Raw genomic sequence first — 20662 nt, 5'->3', positions numbered from 1 at the left:
CACATAATGGCTCTCTGCTGAGGTTATGGCCTACTCATCCCATGGCAAGCACTGAAGCAGAAATAGCAGAAGCCCTCAGATCAACTCACTAGCACTTGAAGCACTGTTCAAAAACCCATCCTCCGTCCTCAAGGTTACAACCAGCTAAGTCAAACCTGTGTCCTGAGCCAAAACTGTCCTGATACCAGTATTATGACTAAGATGGAGGTGGTATTAGAAGGTGTTAAATATTTATTTTTTCCTGTGCAAGCTCCTATCCTGGTGACCATAAATGAAGCACAGGAGTTGGATGAAACAGATGGTTCAGCAGATGGTGACTTGCTCCTTTTTTAACGAGGCTTTTGTGTAAATGGAGTGTGGCATGGATCTCTGTATGCTTTTTGACTTTGAGAGTGTGTGCGTGTACTTTTAGGTTTTAATAAGTATTTAATTATGAAACCATGTGTCATGACAATATGGATTTTACTGTCTTCTTGAAGATTTCAGAAGTTCTTAAAAACTTAGTTTGTTCACTGATTTCTGAAACTTACACTATCTTTGTAAAAGGAGTATTTTGGCATTGATTTTTAATTAAATGGGAGCAGCCATAATCCTTGAGTGTGGGACTGGACAAAGCAAGATTTTATTACAGTCTTTAATTTTTTTGCTCTTTTCTGGTTTTGTTTCTCCAGCAGTAGACTTAACTTTCCTGATTGCTTAGAGCATCAGTGAAAGACAAAAGAGCCAAGAGGTAACTGAAGAAGACTGAGACATGCAGTTCACTTTGCAAACAGTTCTGTCAAGTTGTTGAAAGTTTAACAGTCCCCAGCACCTACTTATCATTCCTGTGCTGAAGGTAACAGCCCCCTCAAACCTGCCAGCAGGACTGCTTATGCATGTGCTCTCTAACCCATTTTATTCAAAATGAGATGGATTAGTGAAAAAAAGTACTGCTGAATCATTTCAACTAATGTGCCTCATTTAGACTGATAAAGGTTAAGGAAAAGTCACATGAGCAGCCTGAGCATCAGCAAATCTGAGGCAGCATAATTTCTACCACAGGAAATGTGATGATTTGCAGTGAGGATTAGATTGAGAGTGGCAGCATATTGCACTGGCACAGGTGGAAGAGAATGTCCTTTTACTGTCTAAGAGTGGTTAAACGAATAGTGTCTTCTGTCTCCTTAAAGTTCATATTGCTGTAACTCACCTGTAAATTTTCTTCTAATTTCACATTATTCCATAAGGCCACAGAGTGCTCTTCTAGGATCCAACTTTGTAAGTTGGAACATAATTGAAGATGGTCTTCTTGTATTTCATTTTATGTAAATTCTCCTATCACCTAGTATCTAAGTCCCTTGTAACCTTTCACTGGGAAAGAGAATTTTTTAACCTTTGAGGTTTGTTCTTTTGCTCATTATTTTCCCAGGTAGGAGATCGTGTAGGCAGAGTGCTGTTTTTGCTGGCAGAGTTCACAGGTTTAGCAGACTGTTTTAAATTGCACTAAAACGTATTTTGGTTTCTAAGCCAAAAGACAAGCTACTTACACAATTGTCCAGCTTAAGTTTGTCTCCTGCTTGAAGTGTTTCTAAGCTGAATATAATGAAGATCTATTCTAAGAATTCCTAAGGGATTTCTTCACACAGAATCTGGAATTGATCCATGGGTTTCCACACTTGAACCAATGCACCATCTAATATTGATTTCCTTCAGAAGTCAAAGCAATTTGTTTCCCTTCCCTGGAGACTTTGGGTTTTTACCTTTGGCTGCAGTTCTTGAATTAATATGGAAATTGAGAACATCACTTAGGGCTAGTTTCACGTGAAAGCAAAATGTGCAGTCGCATGGAGTCAGGTATCCTATGCATGCTCAGACACTCAGATGATTGCTCTGTCTCCTCCTTTGGCAGCTGGAGGACTCACAAAACTCTGCTCATCTTTCTCTAAGCTTCTTTGTCTGAGGAGCAGAATAATAAGTAAGTTATTACTGATCTCTTTCCCCTCTTTTTTTTTTTTTTTTTTTTTGATAGCTCTCCCTTGTGTCACTCTGGAGTAAAGGTCAGCACAATTTTCTCTGGAAATTTGCTTAGGCTGGTAAGGTAATGAGGAGCTGATTACAAGCCAGAAAGCAGCTATGTGAAAGCAGCCATCTCTCCTATCATTAATCCATAGTCACCTGTAGGTGACTGTCTATCAAGCAAAAAGTTTCAGATTTACAGCTAAAGCCTAATAACTTTCTTCTAATCAGCGTTTCTAAGCTGCCGATAAGTAAGATCATAACATTGCCTGTATGAGGTTTCCTTTCATCATTTGGCAGTGTCAAGGCAGAGTGGCTCTCACTTGCTTTATACCACATAAAACTGGAAATGAAATACTGGAGAATCAGATGTCAGCATCACGTTAGAATTACTCATGTAAGCTTCAGTATCAGAGAGGGCTGAGGATCTTGTGCTCTTCTGTTTCTCGTCAGTGTCTCTGTGTGTGCTGTGTGCTGTACACATGTAGATACAACTGAGCATAAAGAAATACATAGCACCACAAAAGCAAGGGCACTCGTAGCAGAACAGAGGTCATCAAAGTAATTCTTCTAAATGACATATGTGATCTTGTGAATTTCTCACAGTGCCATGGGAGTCGAAGCAATTCCTCCTGGACACAAAAGCATGAGTGCAGGCAGTGATGTAATCAGTTAGGGCCATATCCAGCTTTATCTGAAGGATAAGGTTCTTGGTGGTGTTAAATGACAATCTGTCCTAAATTTGTCATGCCCATATGTCATCAGTAACAACTTACAAAATACACCTCTCATTTTAGATCCAAGTTTGCATCTGTTCCAAGCAAAATATGTGCCATCTCCTTGTATATTCCTAGCAAGTCTATATTAGACAACACATGAGTAAGCTGAAAGTGAAACAGGAAAAAGTCCTCTCTAAATTATGGGGAAATTAATCGCAAATCACTGACATTTTTACCTGTTTTTACATGAATATAAAATCTCAGTGAAGAAAACATCTCAAAATAATTCACCGTATTTCCATGACATACGAAAGGTTATTGTAGCTAAGGTACTATCCCCTAGAAGAAACATATTTTCCTATGTTTTCCAGAATGTGATGGTAAAAACCATATAATTTGTCCTTGGGGAGGGAATCAATCAAAAAGATATAGAAATTTAGTAACCAGTGACATCACAACTGATGCTTCAGTTGTGATTTGTCCATCTGTGTTTCATTAGTCCATCATATATGTAAAGGACATCTTTAAAATAAGGATCCAGACTGACAGCAATCCATCCCTGGGTACTGAGATGCCATATAGCTGATACGGTTTATGAGAGGTTGTAGCTTCAAAAGAATTGATTTATAAATGTTTTCTATTTTTAAATATGCAGCTGGATGTCTACTAAGATTTACAGAAGTATCTGACTGGTTTATATGCTTAATTTTCACTAACAACCAATGTTTAGGTGCTTCCATAAATCTTCCTAGCTGTTTCTCTTCATCTTTAGGCACATAAATGCTTTGTAAAGCTGAAAAAAAAAAAAATCAGGGCCCAATTTTCAAATCATAGAATCACTGAATTAGTTAATGGTGAGGGTTGGAAGGGACCTCTAGAGATCAACTAGTCCAACCTCCTGCTAAAGCTGGTTCACCTAGAGCAGGTTGCACAGAGTCGCATCCAGGTGGGTTTTGAATGTCTCTAGAGGAGACTCAGATCTCATGTGACATCAATGGCCAGATTTCAAAAATGGTCTTTTCTCAGCATCCTGAATGCTTGCAGATTCTGCAAGTTCACTATCGTTGTTTGATATATATATACTTTTTCAGGAATAGGAATTTTGAACTTCTAATCTGAAAAAAAGTAAGCCATATTGCAGAGAAATCTGCAATCCCAGAACATAAACATTTAATCACTAATATTTACAGCTATTTTTTTTTACAGTTACAATGATGTAGAACAAAAAACCTTTGAAGTGTAATTCTGCTCTAAATAAATGTTGTTGGTGCTTTGTTTGCTTAGCCTATTGATTTTCTATATCAAATACACTCATTTTACATTTTAAAATATCTTTTATGAAGTGTCAGGTCAGGAAAAAAAGTCAAATACATTTTCACGTGTTATTGCCAAGAACAAAATTTCTGAAGGTTAGACTCCTTAGACGTCTAGACCTGCGCCACCCCAGTGCCTTCAGGGAGACCCTACAAAGGCAGGTAATGAAAACATAGTAATTCTGCTGTTCTACAAAGTAGTAATAGAAACAAATTCTTGTCCTCTTAGATGCATCAATTCCAGGAGGTATGAAAGAGCAAAAGTTTACTTTTAGCACTTAAGTGAGCAGCCATATCAGAGAGGAGCCTTGTTGAACAAGAAGGTGCCATGATTGCTTATCAGAATAAGACTGCTTTAAAGGGTTTAAATAACTGTGCTTTATTCAATATTCAGAACAGATTTGACTTTCCAGATATTTTTCTAAGGGAAGTTTCTGCTGAGCTGGCACTGAAATTCCAAGTTGCAGAACTGAGGCAATATTTAAAATCCAACTGTAATGAAAAATGAAAGCAAATTATGTCCTACAAAAATGCTGACACTATTATAAACATAGTGATATTCCCAAGTTCTGCCTTTGTTATTAATGTTCTTGGTTTTCCTTATATTTACACTTCGGTGGTACAAGGTCACACCATATACCAGCATGACTTTTGGAACTGTTTGCTGATATGAATATTAATATCTTGTAGAATTCCTTCTCTTTCCCCATCATCCCTGCTTCCTGTTAGCATGTCAATATGAATCAAAATTAGGCCAAAAAGATCTGAAGTGATAAAACCTGAGATGAGTTATAATTAAAGTGATAGAACTGTATTGCTGAGCTCCGCTGTGCTTTGAAATACTCTGCCAACTTACTGAAAGTGGATGAAATGCGCTGTGCCAAATTATCTTTTTTCTAAACTGCAAGTCTTTCTATTAGGAGAGATGTTATAAGTTTCTAGTTGTTTTACAAGGGAACAATTAGGACTGCAAGTTCCTATTTTTGGATACTTCAGTGACTACTGTGAGAGTTTGTGTGATAAGACTGGGAAGGCAAGTTCACATCTTCCCAAATTAGCACCCTCTATGCACCCATTTTTCTGCTTTTTGTCCCATTTTGTGCAAGACCAGCTGCCCTTGCGAGGGTACAAAAGAAGGTGTTATCCATATGTATGCAATGTTCTGTGTTGTAGAATCTCTAAGCATCAAAACGGATTTCCTCAGCAAATGCTTCAAGGTATGTAATAGTTCTAGGGTTACAGTTAGGCCTGGAATATATTTTGTTTGTTTTACTAGTTTACTGGTTTTCTGATGTTTCTTCAAATCTAGCATAAATACTTTATAAACCAGGCAATATAATCAAAAAGATTTTTGGGAGAACTTCATAGATCAAGAGAAGGTAAGAAAATACTCAGAAAGTAAAAAAAATCCCTATCTTCATATATTCAAACCCCAAATTCGTATTTTAAAATCATAAAAATTCAATTTCATTTTGATAAGATTCAAGGATATTTTGAAAATTATGAAGTACCTAGAACTGGCTTCTTATTGAGATGTGAAGCATATATAAGTCGGATCTGGTCTAGTACAAGATTTCCTAATTCAGAATAAGTCAAATGCAAGTTAAGCTCAATTATACATGAAAATTACTCAAGGAATGTACAGTTTAAAAAAATTCAATAAATTATGTATGAAACTGAGTCATTCCCCCACATTGTTGTCACAAATGCGATGTGTCAAAGACACCATATTAAAAAAATTTTCTGGGTGAATATAGAAAACACAAAATATAATTAACTCTGACTGCTGTTAGGCTCCAGTTTTTCTGCCAGATGAAAAATTTAACCCAAATAAATTAAAAATAATTGAAAAAATCTCCCAGCAACCTGAAACCATCTTCCTAAGCTTTGTACACTTGCTGAAGCTTTCTTCCCGTAGTTGTGTTGACTCCAAACAGGTAATAGCTGTGAACGTTCCAGCAGGTATATATGGCATTTTCATAAAGGTCCCAGTAGGGAAATGTGTAAGAATAACATCTCATCGTGGTGCAGCGGACAACACTCTGGGAGATCCCCAGGCAGAAATAATGATCAGCTGAAAGAAGTCATCGCAATCCTAGCTCTTCTCACACTGCCAGAGCTAGTTAAGGCAGACAAAGTGTTGTTTGTCAGAGCAGCTCACATGTACAAGTACCTCTCCCGCCCAACCCTGCCTCTTGCAGTGAGGTTTAGCTCTAGTCAATTCAAAAGCGACAAGGGTGATTCTACTCATACCTCTGTCGCAGAAAGGCCCAGTCACCTCTCCTTTCCCTCATTATCAACCAGGAGCAATGTCAGTGGTTTATCAGCGGTACTCACTGGTACACGTGAGAGGAGAGGAAAAGAGGTTTGTGGCAGAAAGAAAACAACCCACAGCTAGGACGAGCTGTAGCCTAATTAAACTTAACTGCCCCCAAGTGCTTTCTTCAGAGTAGTTGCTCAAAATTACCCAAACTAATCCACTTTCTTAAACCCCCTGAGGTTTTGTTTTCCTCTCGTTCATTAGGATTTTACCTTTCTAACACCCATAATTGTGATAGTGTTGCTTTTGATTTATGCTGAGGAATCTGCAAGCAGAATTTGGCCGCTAGGCATTAAGACAGACATATTTTCATCCCTTGCTCACTGTTAATCACAGACATCTGTGTCAAAGTAAGTTGCAAGCTAAACTGTTTATTAGAAGTTTTTGAGAAAAACCAAAGTTAGGCACTGAAAACCAAAGTTCATGCTGACTTGAACAGCAGATTCAAGGCCACAGAAAGAAAAAGAAAAACTTTCTTGTTAATGAGAAAATACAATCTTCTATTTATATAACTCCTTTTTATTCTAGAGAACCTCATCAGTTTGGGCTTGACCTTATCTTTCTCCCAATTTGTTCACCACGTACGTATTTTCCTTGCAGTGTCTCACAATGAAGGAGACTGCAAAAGCAGAATTAGGCCCTTTCTAAGTGAGTAGCTATCTAACTATAAATAAGTAATAATCTACCACTTAGCAAAAGCCTTTAAGAGGGCAAAAGAGCACTGCAGTGTTGTATAATGACTGTCACAGCCGAGTTCAGGACAGGAAGAGGAAGAGATCCCAAATGGAAAAGGGAAAATTTAGGTGCATAGATAAAAAATGAAATTAGAAAAGTGCAGTTTGGCTGTGCTGGCATTTCACTGTGGACACATAATAAAAGCTCATTGGAAATTCTCTGTAGGAATGTGTTTCCTTTGGAGAATGCTGATAAATGTCAAAATGTAAATGTTTGGCTGGACTGTGTATTATAGCAGCATGCTCCTCCGAAATCAGGCATGGCGGGGAAGTCTGCCTGGTCTTGGGCACCCTGCCGAAGTGCAGCTGTTGGACCCCATGTCCTACACTCCCCAGGCCAGAGCTCACCCTTTGCCCAGCTGTTTTTTTCCCCTGAACCTTAGGCACAGAACAAATATCTGGTCTGCATGCCTGCACACAGAATAACCCATGCCTCCCTTTTTCAAGCCACTGCTAAAAAACCAATTTAGCTATTTGCAGTACTGTGGCAGGACTCCAGCCCGCATCTCCACATCATCACCGCATCCCAATGCATTGAGTGTGCCTCGGCTGTGTAGCTCTGAGGAGGTGGGACTTACCGTGTCCCACACGCTGTGATGCGGAGCACATCCTGCATGAGTCTTCACCTCGTCCCACCTGCTCAAAGGACTTCTGTGTTCTTGGGAACAAATTGAATTGGCCTGACACTGAAGAACTGCTGGCCTGGAGAGTCTTGTAGAGATGGGCCAGAGAGTGCTTGCCAGTTAATAAAAAGTTGAAGGGATTTTCCCCCAGTTTTTCTAAAATAATAATAAAAAGTCAATTAGTCTTCAAATGATATATTGACATTTCTATTTTCATTATGAAACTGAATATTTTAAATATTTTTTCAAGAGAAACAAAATATTTTATGCAAGAATTATTGCTTTGGTCTAATACCACAAAACTGAGCTTCTCTCTGTTTATCTAACAATGAAGTCTTCAGACTTTTTACAAAAATGTCTGGGACCTTGACCATATGTGTGTTTTATTTAACTTTAGGAATAGTTTATGGGTTTTATGAAGCCTGATGGATGCATATACTTTGCCCTTGATCGCATGTTTCATTTCACTGGTATTTAATTTATTTTTCCATGGTTTTAATGAACATGCTTATTTACAGTCTTATTTTTACCACAGAATTGCACTGGTATAATTTAAAATATGATTTAATCTAATATGGTTAAACTAGTGCAGAAGGACTTGGGTTTCTTTTAGTTCAGTTTGAGTGGTTTATTTTTTTTTGTTTGTTTGTTTATGTGAAATTGTTAATAACATTTTAATTGAGTTGGCAACAAGCTAAATTTAGCTTCTCACTAAAATAATAGGATATGCAAACCCTTTTGTGTTGATGTAATTACACTGGTATGGAATCTGGTTTATCTTATATGAAAACTACTTTCTCACATAATCATCCTACGTGCACCAAAAAATTAAAGATACCTACGGATTTCCTTGCTTCTGTTGAAGGGTCAATTTATGAACATTTGGCACTGGAAAATAATACAACCTTAAAAAGGCTATTGTATCTGTTTGGCAGTCAGTTTTCTGTTTAGGTGGATCTGAGTAGTCATATAAAGGTAGTTTTTTTCCATTTCAAACATATATGACAATGGCCTTCTGGACCCCTTTCCTAAGCAATACAAGACACATCTAAGCAGTGTATTCTGCCCTGAAAGTTTGGATTTATGCATAGTGGTAATTATTCTGTTCACAAAAGCAAAGCCTGGGGCCATCTACATTAACAATTACTCTTTAATGTTTTCTACACACGTTTACTGCAACTCCTCATTGTGCTGTTACAGCTGTGCTTTGATGGTTACAGAGTTTGCCAATTGAGAACATAATGGAGAAGGCAAAGTGAAAGCAGTTGTGACCCTAATCGGTTTATGGGATAGATTCTACTCTTGAACACCCCTGAACCCACTCAAGTTTGCACATATATAATGAACACTTTGTAGGAAAAAAAGGAGATGAGAGACAAAAAGGATAAACATAGATTTATGTATTCAATAAACTAGAGGAGATTATTTTTCTATTTGTCAGCTGAATACAGCTGCTTCCCACTAAATTCAGTCTCTGCTTAATGTGATTCTCTGTATACTTTGATCAAAACCACAGGAATGTACTAAAAAGAATACAACTCCTTCCCAGCACCCCTGTTACTTAGGTCGGCTTTGATCTCTGAGGTAGCTGTTACTTGAAAACTTTAAGAAACAGATATGTAATTAATAGCAAGGGAGACAAAATTGTGAAACTCTTTTAAGATGTAAGAAAGAATTTTTGATAACAAAAAGGACTATAATTTTACCTTTCCAAGAAAAACACTAATATTTACTAATTTTATACGACATACCTAGTATATTATGTTCCCCTACCTAGTTAAGGAGGACAACTTTCGTGGCAATACCAGATGCTCATTATGAGTATTCAGGTAATTCAAGAACCTGAATTTCATTTTCAGGTTATGAATGGACCTGAATGTCAGTAATGCCTTTTTGGAATACTTCAACACATCAAGTTGTTGCAAAGGCTTTGAAATCTGGTCTTTTCACTGAGATTTTTGACCCGCTGGAGGATTTTAGGCAAGTGATTTCACCTCTGTGTACCTCAGTTTCCCCGTCTAGATACTGAGGATAACAGTACTGCTGTATACTACTTTGGGACCTACTGATTGCAAGTGCTGTATGAGGACTGTATTATTTTTATGAGTTTGTTTTGTACAATGCCTCCATCTTGGTAATCAGAACAGTTTGGTTTATCATTCAAAGTGATAAGAAAAGACTTAAATGAAACAAGGCAGTTTGTGGAAATATGAGATTCATTTTTTTCATATATAATTCTTTTTCCATATGAATGAATTTATTTCTTTTGGGATTTATTGTATACAAGGTCTTCCTGAAAAGTTCAGAGCTCTCACCTCCCTTGACTGTAAATCATTGCTGTGTGACAGGTCAGACCATCCTGAGATGATATGCTGCCCTGAGAAGCATATAATGATATTCTTGATGCCTGATTTTAATCATTTCAGAGCATTGATAATATTTCTAATATTTTTAAAATATTTAAAAGAAAAATATATTATATGTCTCCAGCAAAAAATAATCTCAATCAAATTTTAGCTTTGTATCAGGTAAGATTTACTCCATGCCTCTTCGCAGTCAGCGGAGAGGGAATTTTTGACTATAATTAGATCTGAGGAGCTGTGCTCCTGTTAAGAGTTTGCTCATGAGCAAGACAGAGGTGAGCTCTTGTTGTTCGCATCTTTGCCTGCTTTTCACAGCTGGGGAGCCAGCATTAACAAGACTGTTCTGGAGATAAATAGTGCCCCGGTGACACTAGATGGAACAAGAATAGCAGTGGTAGCATTGCAGGTAACCCTTCTCAGCCTTAGGCTTTGCTGATCAAACAACAGAGCCTTGGAGAGCTGGTGGCCGGGAGAGTGTATGGCTCTTCATCCCTGTAGGATGATTCCCCCTCATCATCATCTTTGGCACGTTTTATTTTGGACCTTGTTAGACATGTGATTCAAAGCATTTTGCATTAGAGCCTAGGCATACAAGCATGTGCAATTAATAATAGATTTATAAATGCCACTGGCTGATATCTTCACTGTTGCGGCACACAAAAGGATGTTCTGAACTCTGGACTCCTTAAGGCATAAAATCAATGAGTAAAATTGTTTTAAAAATACATGCCTATAGAGCTTTATGTCCTTGTGCTTCTCGCTGGAGTAAAATGCATTAGTTCCCTGGGGAACTGTGGGGAAATTACACTAATTTTCTCAATAAAAGAAAACTTAAAAGCCCTCAGCAAGCACTCATGAAATGGCACTTTGCATTTGATGCTTGATCGTGATAAAAATATTTATTCAGTGGAAGAATAACAGTAAAAGAACATTTTAAGGGTTTTTATGTAGATTTTTTCCACCTAAACTTATGTCAGGCATAGGACTGTCAATCATCCGAAATGCACATTCCAAAAATCTTTCCAAAAAGTACAATGAAACTATTCTTTGAGAAACAAGAAACTTCTGAGTTGGATTTTTTTTTTTAATGGTAGCTGTTTCTATTGTGATATTTGAAAGTTCAGATGTGACATTAATGGTTTGTGTAGATGAACTGGCCAGTGACTCACAAATGGCTGCTGAATTCACTGCTCCAGGAAACAGCAGGCAAAGGAAAGCTGCAGTTTGTCAAGAGTTCAGCTGTTTGATCTGCTGCCTGGTAAAATCGCCAGGCGCCATGCCCTGCTCTAACCTGTTTCTTATTGTTTGTAGTTGAAGCTGGTTTTGAGTCACTCAGCAATTATATATTGTGCTTTCTCTTTGCTACAAATTTAATTAAAATAATACTGGTACAAGATCTATAGTTACATATTTGTTTCTCTTGGGAAAATGTTTGCCTTAGCTGAAATAGGGGTAACGTGGAGGCCACAGTGTGATAAATTTCAGCACTGCTTTGCCACCTAATACCACACTTCTGAGCTTATCTTTTCTCAAATATTTCTTTTTCTCTAAGCCACAGGCCTCAGATTCAGAGATGAGCTGAAATAACTGCTGGCTGAAAAAAGTTAAGATCATAAAGATATCCTCTAGAACTGGATTTTAGAGAGAACGTTCAGAAAGACAGACCAGGTTCTATGGCATTGGGCATGGGTACGGTTTCCTGTAAATGTTTTGAAAAATAAGCATTGTAGACTGATGCATTTGGGCTAAATTCATTGCTACCCTAAATGTTGTGAATTAAGTAGTGTTTGCTATCATGAAATTCTGACCTTCCTATATCAATATTATCAGAAAGCTTGTGGAGAGCGACATAGCCTTCAGAATTCATAGAGAGTTCAGCAAGTTTTGAGGAGGTCCCAAGACACTACAAAATACATTCAGGGGATTATCACAAGAGAATGCAGAGGCCACTCCTGAACAGTATATCCCTGTTCAACGTATCACTTGAAGGTATGCTTGGTCCAGAGGTGTACAGATTACATTGTCATACATCCTGATCTCTCCTGATTTGTTTTGTTTTGTGTGTGATGAAATTGGTAGGTTCTGTTGTTACATCTGACTGAAAGAAGTACAATAGCAGAAGAGGGTGCAAGCCAGGAGAGAACTTCCTATGCTCAGGCATCGTGAAGGGCACACCTGCACCACAATGAAATTGAGAGCAGTGTAACTTCTCTAGTGCAATCTTCCTGAACTAATGAGTCTGCTGGTGAAGCTGGTGTTATTACCTCAGGTTTGGCACCATAGCAAAGCAGCTATGTTGCTGTCAAGACCTTGATGCTGTGCATACTATCTGAACGTCCTAGTGCTGGCCAGCAGGAGTTATGGGTTCTCCTAACGATGCACCTATTGCCACAGAGAGCTGTCTGTAGGATTTTTGTGGATATCATAGATCAGACTGTATATTGATGTGTAGATCCTGATTTACGTCACAGCCCAGAGAGTTCATCAAACTTAAGTTGAATCCTCTATCAAGCCACATGGCAGGTATTCCCAAGGGGCTGAGGTGACATGAACCAACCACAGTTATCACCCAGTGTGGCTGCGTATTGGGAGCAGATGCACAGTCCACCAGTTTCATTTCAGTTGTCTCTAGCCCTGTGCAAGCCATCAGGGCTTGCCATGCTGTGGGCTGGGATTTCAGTGCTGCATCGCTTAGAGGCACAGCACAGGAGATCACCATTCATTTTACTCCCCAGTGGTTTGGCACAAACAAATAATAGCTGGAACTAAAACGGTTAGCATAGGTTTATTAACTTTGAGGGAAACAAATCACAAAAGGGTAAATTGAAATTAACTGGGTTGGACACAGCATAAATCAATAGGACTACCCAAGGGTCACATAAAGGGAGTGCTTTCTTCTATTCTGTGACCTTCTGTGAGGACAAGCTTGAGGAAACACACAAGATGAAAAGATTCTGAGCTTTAGCTAAATAGCAATAACCAGGTGTTTTTAGCAGGTGCTGTAAGCCCTGAACAGTGGGATTTTGCTACATGATGTCTTACTTGTCTAAATCCAAAGGACTCAGACTAAGGCCAGAAAGAGGCAGGTGGCTATGGGCTGTGCTTCCAAAAGCCCGGTGGCATCTCATTTGCTCTGGCTGGAATGCAGAAGGAAAATTTCTTCTGAACAGACAACTGATCTAAGAATAACTCCCTCAAACAGACTTTGAGGCTTCTTTTGTACATAGATATTAACTAGAAGTAATTCTATGACTACTGAGACAAGTTTTGTTACTAGGAATATGCAGAAAGTTCTTGACAATTTCAGTTCACCATCCAGGGCAGCTTATACTATGGTTGCATAGTATGTTATAACAACGTCTATGGCTGCAAGCTTGCATGAGCTATTGCTGCAGTATCTACTATATTACTAGAAACTGATTGAAGTAATTTTGAGTATGAAATGTAAAATTATAATGTGCAGTGAATCATACTCATTTTCATAAATATATCTGGGTACATATATATATGTATACCAAAATTGTAGCTGTCTCCATTGCTGGAATATGATTGAATTGATCTGATACATTTTAATGTCAGTCAAACAGCTGTTTGTTTCCTAAAGCTAATGATGAGTCAAGATCAACACCAAGATCCAGTTTGATAAGTGGGCAAATGCTGGGTTAGAATAAGGTGACTAATTGTACAGCAGAGATCACTGGTAGCTTCTGGGAAAATAGAGTCACTAATAACCTAGACAAAGAAGTAAGTCACACGTTAGTGAAACCTCCCGACTGTGCTTTGGACGTACTCTGGATGAGTTATGAAAAAAAGGATAGAAAGCAACTGGGAAACAAATCATCTGTTTCTTGGAGATCTTAAAAGCTTGATGAAATGCAAGAAAAATTTGATTCAACATGGAAAAATGCCAGCTAATCTATCTCAAGAAAAATAATTCAAGTTGTACGTACTTACTGTGATGGACAAATCTGGAAAGCAGTAATGTGAAGGACTGAGAAATTATTGGAGTGCTTGTGCTGATGCAACGTGAATAAAGAGGTAATTGTTCTTCTCCATACAAGTCTGACACAAGAATACATGCATTTCTAGGTAGCTCATTACAATAAACAAATTGAAGGTCATTCAGGACAGAAGAGAGAAGATTGGAATGGATCAATATTTATAGGCTGGTGAAAGGAAGGTTAAGTGGCTGAGAATCAAACTTGCCAACAATTTACAAATGGGATAAGCAGCAAGAAGAAAGAGGAATTATTTAGGATGTTCTGAGGCAGAAGGAAGGGAGAAATTAAAATTTAGGCTGAATACTAAGATAAAAACTCTGCTACCAAGATGAACTATACAGTGTAAAATTCTCCCAGGGAGCTATTTAAACCTCTTTGCTTGAAGATTTGGACAAAGTCTTGACTAAACATATTTCAGCAAATAATTTATTTCCATTAGCATCAGGCCGTGACCTTCTCACAAACTCCCATTAACTTTGGTGCATTTTGTATGTGCCTTACGAAGTGGCAGCAGGGACCGACCGGGCTGGCTGCTAACACTTGGCTGGGGTACAGCAAACTCCAAACAAATGCAGTTCAGACCCATGACAGGACCTGGGACCAGTCCAACCTCTGTGTAGTTCTATATTGAGTGATTACTTCCAAAAGACTTTCAAACTTGTAAGTCAGCTTATATTAGAATATAAACTACAGTAATTAACTTCTTTATCTATAACCAACTCTGAAGTGAACACAAATCGAAAAAAAAGTCTGTCTTCACTGTGAGTTTGCAGGTTGTGTCTTTCCTTCCAGATTTACGTTTTGACAGCTCAATGACTTTCAGTTCTGGTCCTTAGGAATTTTTTTCATTGGAGCACTAAGTGTCTCTGCCTTTGCAGGCAAAGCTCCTTACTGCAATTTTCTCATTCTTCTTTTTCCCGATTGCGCCAGTGAGACATCTTCACCAAGCAGGCTCTGTTGCTTCATGGGAAGGAGCAGTCTTACCATGGGCTAGATGGATCCATAGAACTTGACACACTTTTAAGGAATATTTGCAGACAGAGAATGCCCAAATCAAACTCTTACTGTCCATTGCAACCTCTCACAGTACTCATATCCCACCTGTAATTCTGACAGGTTCAGACAAAATTAAAAGCCTCTTGACTGTTTGGTAGCATACCTGAAAGTAATGTGACCTCAGATCACAGATGATCCAGATAATGCCAAAAGCTACTGCTGCACCTGGCAATGACAACTCGGTTGGAAGTCACAGGTATGTTACACAAAAATGAACCAAAGACAGATTCCCTACAGAAGGTTTTCCAACCCAGTAAGATACTGGTTGGGGAAGTTTTTGCTGATGCTACCACAGTGTGCTCATATGATGCCAAGACTAAGTTATACCCTTACATTCACGTTATTATTAAAATCAGTAAATAAAAGTCTATGGAACTATATCCCAAAAGATTTGGGGTGACCAGTATGAAGTAGCACAAAATTACACTACCTTCCTAGCACAAAATTACACTGCCTTTCTGCTGGTTTTGTGTTCTAGGACAGATGAAGAGACCGTTTTCAAATGTGTTTTGCCCTGTATAGAAATGTCCTCTGGTGTAGTTTGTTGTTGGGGTTTTTTAATGCCAATATGGGAGTACAGTCTGTCTGGGAGCGAATAATGACTCTAAGATGATTAACATATTATTAAACTACATGATAATCGCTATCCTGTCAAGTCTTAGTGCGTGCATTTCATCAGCCCCCACATGATGTGGCTTCTGCTCTGAACTCCCAGTAGCTTTCCTTGATCCAAGGAGAATATTTTTCATGGTCAGCTGCTGAATGTGACCACTTTGGAACTGAAAACAGCATAAAGAAAACAAAGGTGGATAAACACTACTAACATACCCCAAAAAACAATACTTTTTTGTACCATTTGAAGTGGGCCAAAGCTGACTTTTCAGATGGTAACATACTGCTGGGACCAGTAACAGTGTCAAGAAATATAAATAATTCTGCTTTTCAGACTGGCAGATGAGTCACGTACAAGGAGGCCACCTGCATGATGAAATGGACCTGTACCACATGCTACAGCTGCTTTTGCACTGGTCAAAATGCAAAGCCTGAGTTTGTGCCAGTGCCTTGAGAGCATGCCCCTCTGGAGTTTAGTTGGCTGAATTAAGGAGTTTAGGGGGCTAAGATCAGCTCCTTCACTGACAAGAACTACTGTGAAGAAAAGGAGAAGTGAGGGCCTGCCCTTCATTTCCCTCAGAAGCTGCTTTTAAACGGAGGGTTTACTATTGCTTTCCCTGTGTTACTTCACAGCCGTGTTGCAGCTGTCTGCACCAAGCTCTGACCTCCAAACTTGGACCTAGACCCAAAGCCACTGGCTGATCTTCCCAGCTTGGAGCTGCCTCGTCACCGGGAACTCACTGGGCAATCACTGGGTTGTGTCTGACCCTGATCACTGTCCCCAGCCCTGATGCCAACACTGACTTGCTGATCTACATCCTGGCTCCTTGGTGGGGTCACTGCTCCCACTGGCCTCCTTGTGCTCACCACCCAGCTCACCTTCCCTTCCATGTGCTGGTGGCCCTTGCTGCTCTCTGATAGTTTTGTCACTTTACTGATTTCATGTACCTGAGTAACTTAGTTAACTCTCTTCAGTTTGGGGGTTCAAAATAAAGTATGTGGACTGCCATAGTAATTGCTTTCTAAGGTCCAGCACGTTGCATAGTCAACAACTGAAGTACAATTTTTAAGTACTTCTGTATTTTACCCAAACAGATGAATGAGACTGAAGGCAGCTAGAGATACCCTGTTCAGTGGTATGTTCAAACGACACTTCACCTGCTGAGAGACTTTAATGTCTACCATCCTGCAGCTGTGTCTTTTCAGCTGTGAGCCACCATACAAGATAAGAGAATAGTGGCTTTCTCCACTGAAAAATACTCATTTATTTTGTTTTTTGGGTTTTGCAAGGGAGCCAGCATTTAATCACTAAGATGTGTCATGCTGCTAAGCTGCATGACAGCTTGATGCACCAAAGGATGCTCCCCACTGAAAATGTAAACTATTTATGCTGTATATTTTCCTACCTAAGTAATCTACAGATTTTTGCTACTAATGGCTTTCCTTCTTTCCAGTTAAACTACAAAAAAGCGTCTGCATTTCCATTCTGGTATCAGTGAAGCTAAACAGCTCTTGTACTCTTATCTTACTTAACAATATATTTTTTTTCTCTGTGATTGTTATTTTAAAGCATGAAGGCAATAATATATTTTCCCTGTGAAAAAAAGATTTGTGTATCATGCTAGCCAAGCTGCCGCTTTCTCCTGCTCTTTCTGGCTTCCAACATAGCTCTTAAAGAGACCAAATGATTGTTTCATCTCCCAGCTGTGCAAGACGCAATTTCTGAAGTAGAATACAGAGGATTATGGCCCATTTTTGGTACCAACAGAAACCTACTACTGCTCAGAGTCTGCAATTACATCCTAGACTTCTCATTATAGCCCTAGTTACATTTTGATACCTCTGTTTGGCCCTATGGCAGATACTATGTATATTAATCTACTTTTTTCCTATAATTTCCCTGTCCTACATCCTCCCTTGTTGTTGGATTTGGGGGGGTGGGGGGGTTTGACAGCACTTTGCAACAAATGACTTGTCAAAGACTCTAGATGGTTTCTATTGTTTCTCTGCTGCCCACGCCTTACAAGATAACACTGCTAGCTCTGGTTGGGGAAGACTTCCTTTTATCTTGGCACTTAGTGCCAAATAACCCTTGCACTCTGAGGAAAACCCCTTCTGACATTTTAGATTTTCCAAAATTTGTCTGGATTGCAGGACCCACAATGCTTTTGGATGCTGTACGTTATTTGAATTTACTGATTTTGAAGAAAAACTGTTCCTTGTATTTTTCAGATATACTTTGTGATCAATCTTAAAACAAGGCAGTCTTTTTCAGTTTTAGAGAAGCAAAGCGCTAAATTTGCATTATAAGATTAAAAACCAAGTTAGAGAAGTGAAAGATAAAAAATGATGGAACACTGCATTTAAGGACCTGACAATAATCTATTTCCCTAGCTGTCACTTAAATTTCTCAGAGGCACATTCTGGCAGTGGGAGCCGACAAGACAGTTCAGCCACATCTGCTTGAAGTGTTCCTTTTCAGGACCAATCTTCTCCTGGACTATTAACCTTCTGTTTAAACTTTTGATTGTACATATGCGATCTAGCATTAACCAAGCCTTATAGAATTTTTGAAAGTGCTACATCATTTCCTTCCAACTTCTGAAGGAAACATTGTATTGGAGCTTTCATTAACCTCTCACTGTCAGTGAAGCTGCAGGTGAGGACAGACTAGAACTTGACCAAACTGAATTGTGCTTATAAGGATTTTGTTGACCTCTTTTTACTGGCAGTATGTTGACATTTTGTACAGATGGAAAAATCTGGATTTCTTTCTCCCACTTGCTGTTCTCCTACACATGTACACACAGTCCCTCGTGTATATATTTGCCAGTTTTAGAAGGATCAGATCATCTCAATTACAAGAGGGGAGTTTTAAACACCAGTGTTTTAAATTTGTGTGTTTATTCCTCTCTCACAATCAACTCAGCACAGAGCTACCTCTCTAATTAGTTGTGACAGCAAACAATTTCATTTGCATATGTAAGAACTTCATTTGTGGTACTAATTATCATCCTTTCTTGGGGCAGAATTTGCAAAGGTATTTACATACCTAACCTATGCCTGTTTTTTGAAACCTTCTTATGCACTTATTCTGTGACTTTAGCTGCCAATACCTTTAAAAACAGAATTTGCTATCATTGTCATAGAATATGCCACAAAAGAGCGATGAATGAAATGCATACTTTTCATTTCAGTTTGTTTCTGTATTTGGTTTGGGACACAATATTAGAGGCTGTACTATTTTTTTTTAAGATAATTTAATTTTTAAGAGAATTTTTAAAGAGCTACTGGCTCTTGACGTACTTTTGACATGGGTCCCTTCTACTCTATGTCCATGATTGTTACCTGCTCACATACACATCTTTCTTTCCACAGAAGTATTGGTTTTTTCACATTTCAAGCTACCTCCTCTTTTCTCGTTTCTGCTTTAGATTTTCATTTGTTTCAGAGCTTCTGTTCCCTGTGATTATGTATTTGAGTTCAACTGCCTCAGTAAGACAAGAACCTAGAGAAAATCAACAGATGTGTATTACTTACATTTCAACAGCCCCAGCCAAACAGTGTCTGGACTTTGACACTTGGTTGCACTGATGTGTTGTGATTAATGCTTTCCTAATTGTAGACAGCAGTGCAAGCACAGAAAGTTTAATGACTGATTTCTGACTTTCACGCTTGACCCGAAATCTGCTGAAGTCAATAGAAGCCCTCAAAAGCCTCCATCCAAAATCCATCAGAGGCACCACATTTCTCACTGAAAACAGTGGCATTTGTTTCTGGCTTAGCCTTTGTAACTTGTTCACTGAGCCAAAAGGCAGACTGGAACACTAGGCAACAGATTTTACTTACAGATTTTATAAGTTTTATGATACAAATTAGAAACTTCCAATAATACATTATAAACCTCTAAGGATATCATAACATGCAGAGCAGATTTTTTTCCCTTTTTTTTTCCCCTTTTTTTTTTTTTTTATGGCTTGTTAATTTACTTGCAAATCAATCCAGCTTTCTGGATTTAACTCTGTCAGGAATTCACCAAGTGTTTAAACAAACAAATACCAGATACATACATCAGTTTGGCATTTCACTATTCCATTTGGACTCTTCTTTTGGTTGCTGATTATGTAGTGAAAACAAACCTGATCTGTCAGGAGAGTAATGAATGTCTACACATGAGGGTCGCTACTTATAGTTATTAGTTATTGGAATTATACCATCCAGATAATACTGGAATTAACTTCTCTTTCTATTTGCAAAAATTTTTGTTAATCAGTGTATTTCCAGGCAATTCTTATTGAGATAAAAATTAATTGGAAATCATATCACACCAACTCAGCTTGTCAACTTTAATGCGAGTTGCACCTGCTTAGGACAAAACTAATTTTTTTATATGTTTTATTTGGTTTAAATAAAGGTATGTTCATGCATTAAATGGGAACAAACATGGAGACAATTAATCTTTATTGTGAAGTTGCCAACTATTTTAACTTCTGTGAGTTAATTAAAAGAGTTTCAACTTTTTAATTTTAGTCTAGTTTAAACAGTGACAAATTTTAGAGAAATTAAGAGGATGCTAATTAGTTTGTGACAATGGTTACATGCCTGGTTCATTGCAAGCAATTAAAAAAACAACTTCTGATATTTTTGAGCGCTCTTTAGCCAGTATTTATTACATATGCTGCACAATGGAATGTTAGAGCAACCACCCATGAGATACAAAAATAAGTAGCTTGTTTTACCAGGAATAGAAGAACTCCAACCAGTCTATAGATATTCAAAACACTTTAGAGACTTCTTTGAACATGTTTGGAAAGTTCACATATGTGACATGAAAATTTAGAAAGATGACAATTGCTGGAAAAAGAATTTTACAATGAAAACATGAATACTGCTCTGCTATGGATAAGAGACTTAATAATTGAGAGG

This window comes from Falco naumanni, chromosome 13, assembly GCF_017639655.2.
Source record: "Falco naumanni isolate bFalNau1 chromosome 13, bFalNau1.pat, whole genome shotgun sequence".
NCBI lineage: Eukaryota > Metazoa > Chordata > Aves > Falconiformes > Falconidae > Falco > Falco naumanni.
The sequence above is the reverse complement of the archived record's forward strand: the minus strand, read 5'-3'. Positions refer to the sequence as shown.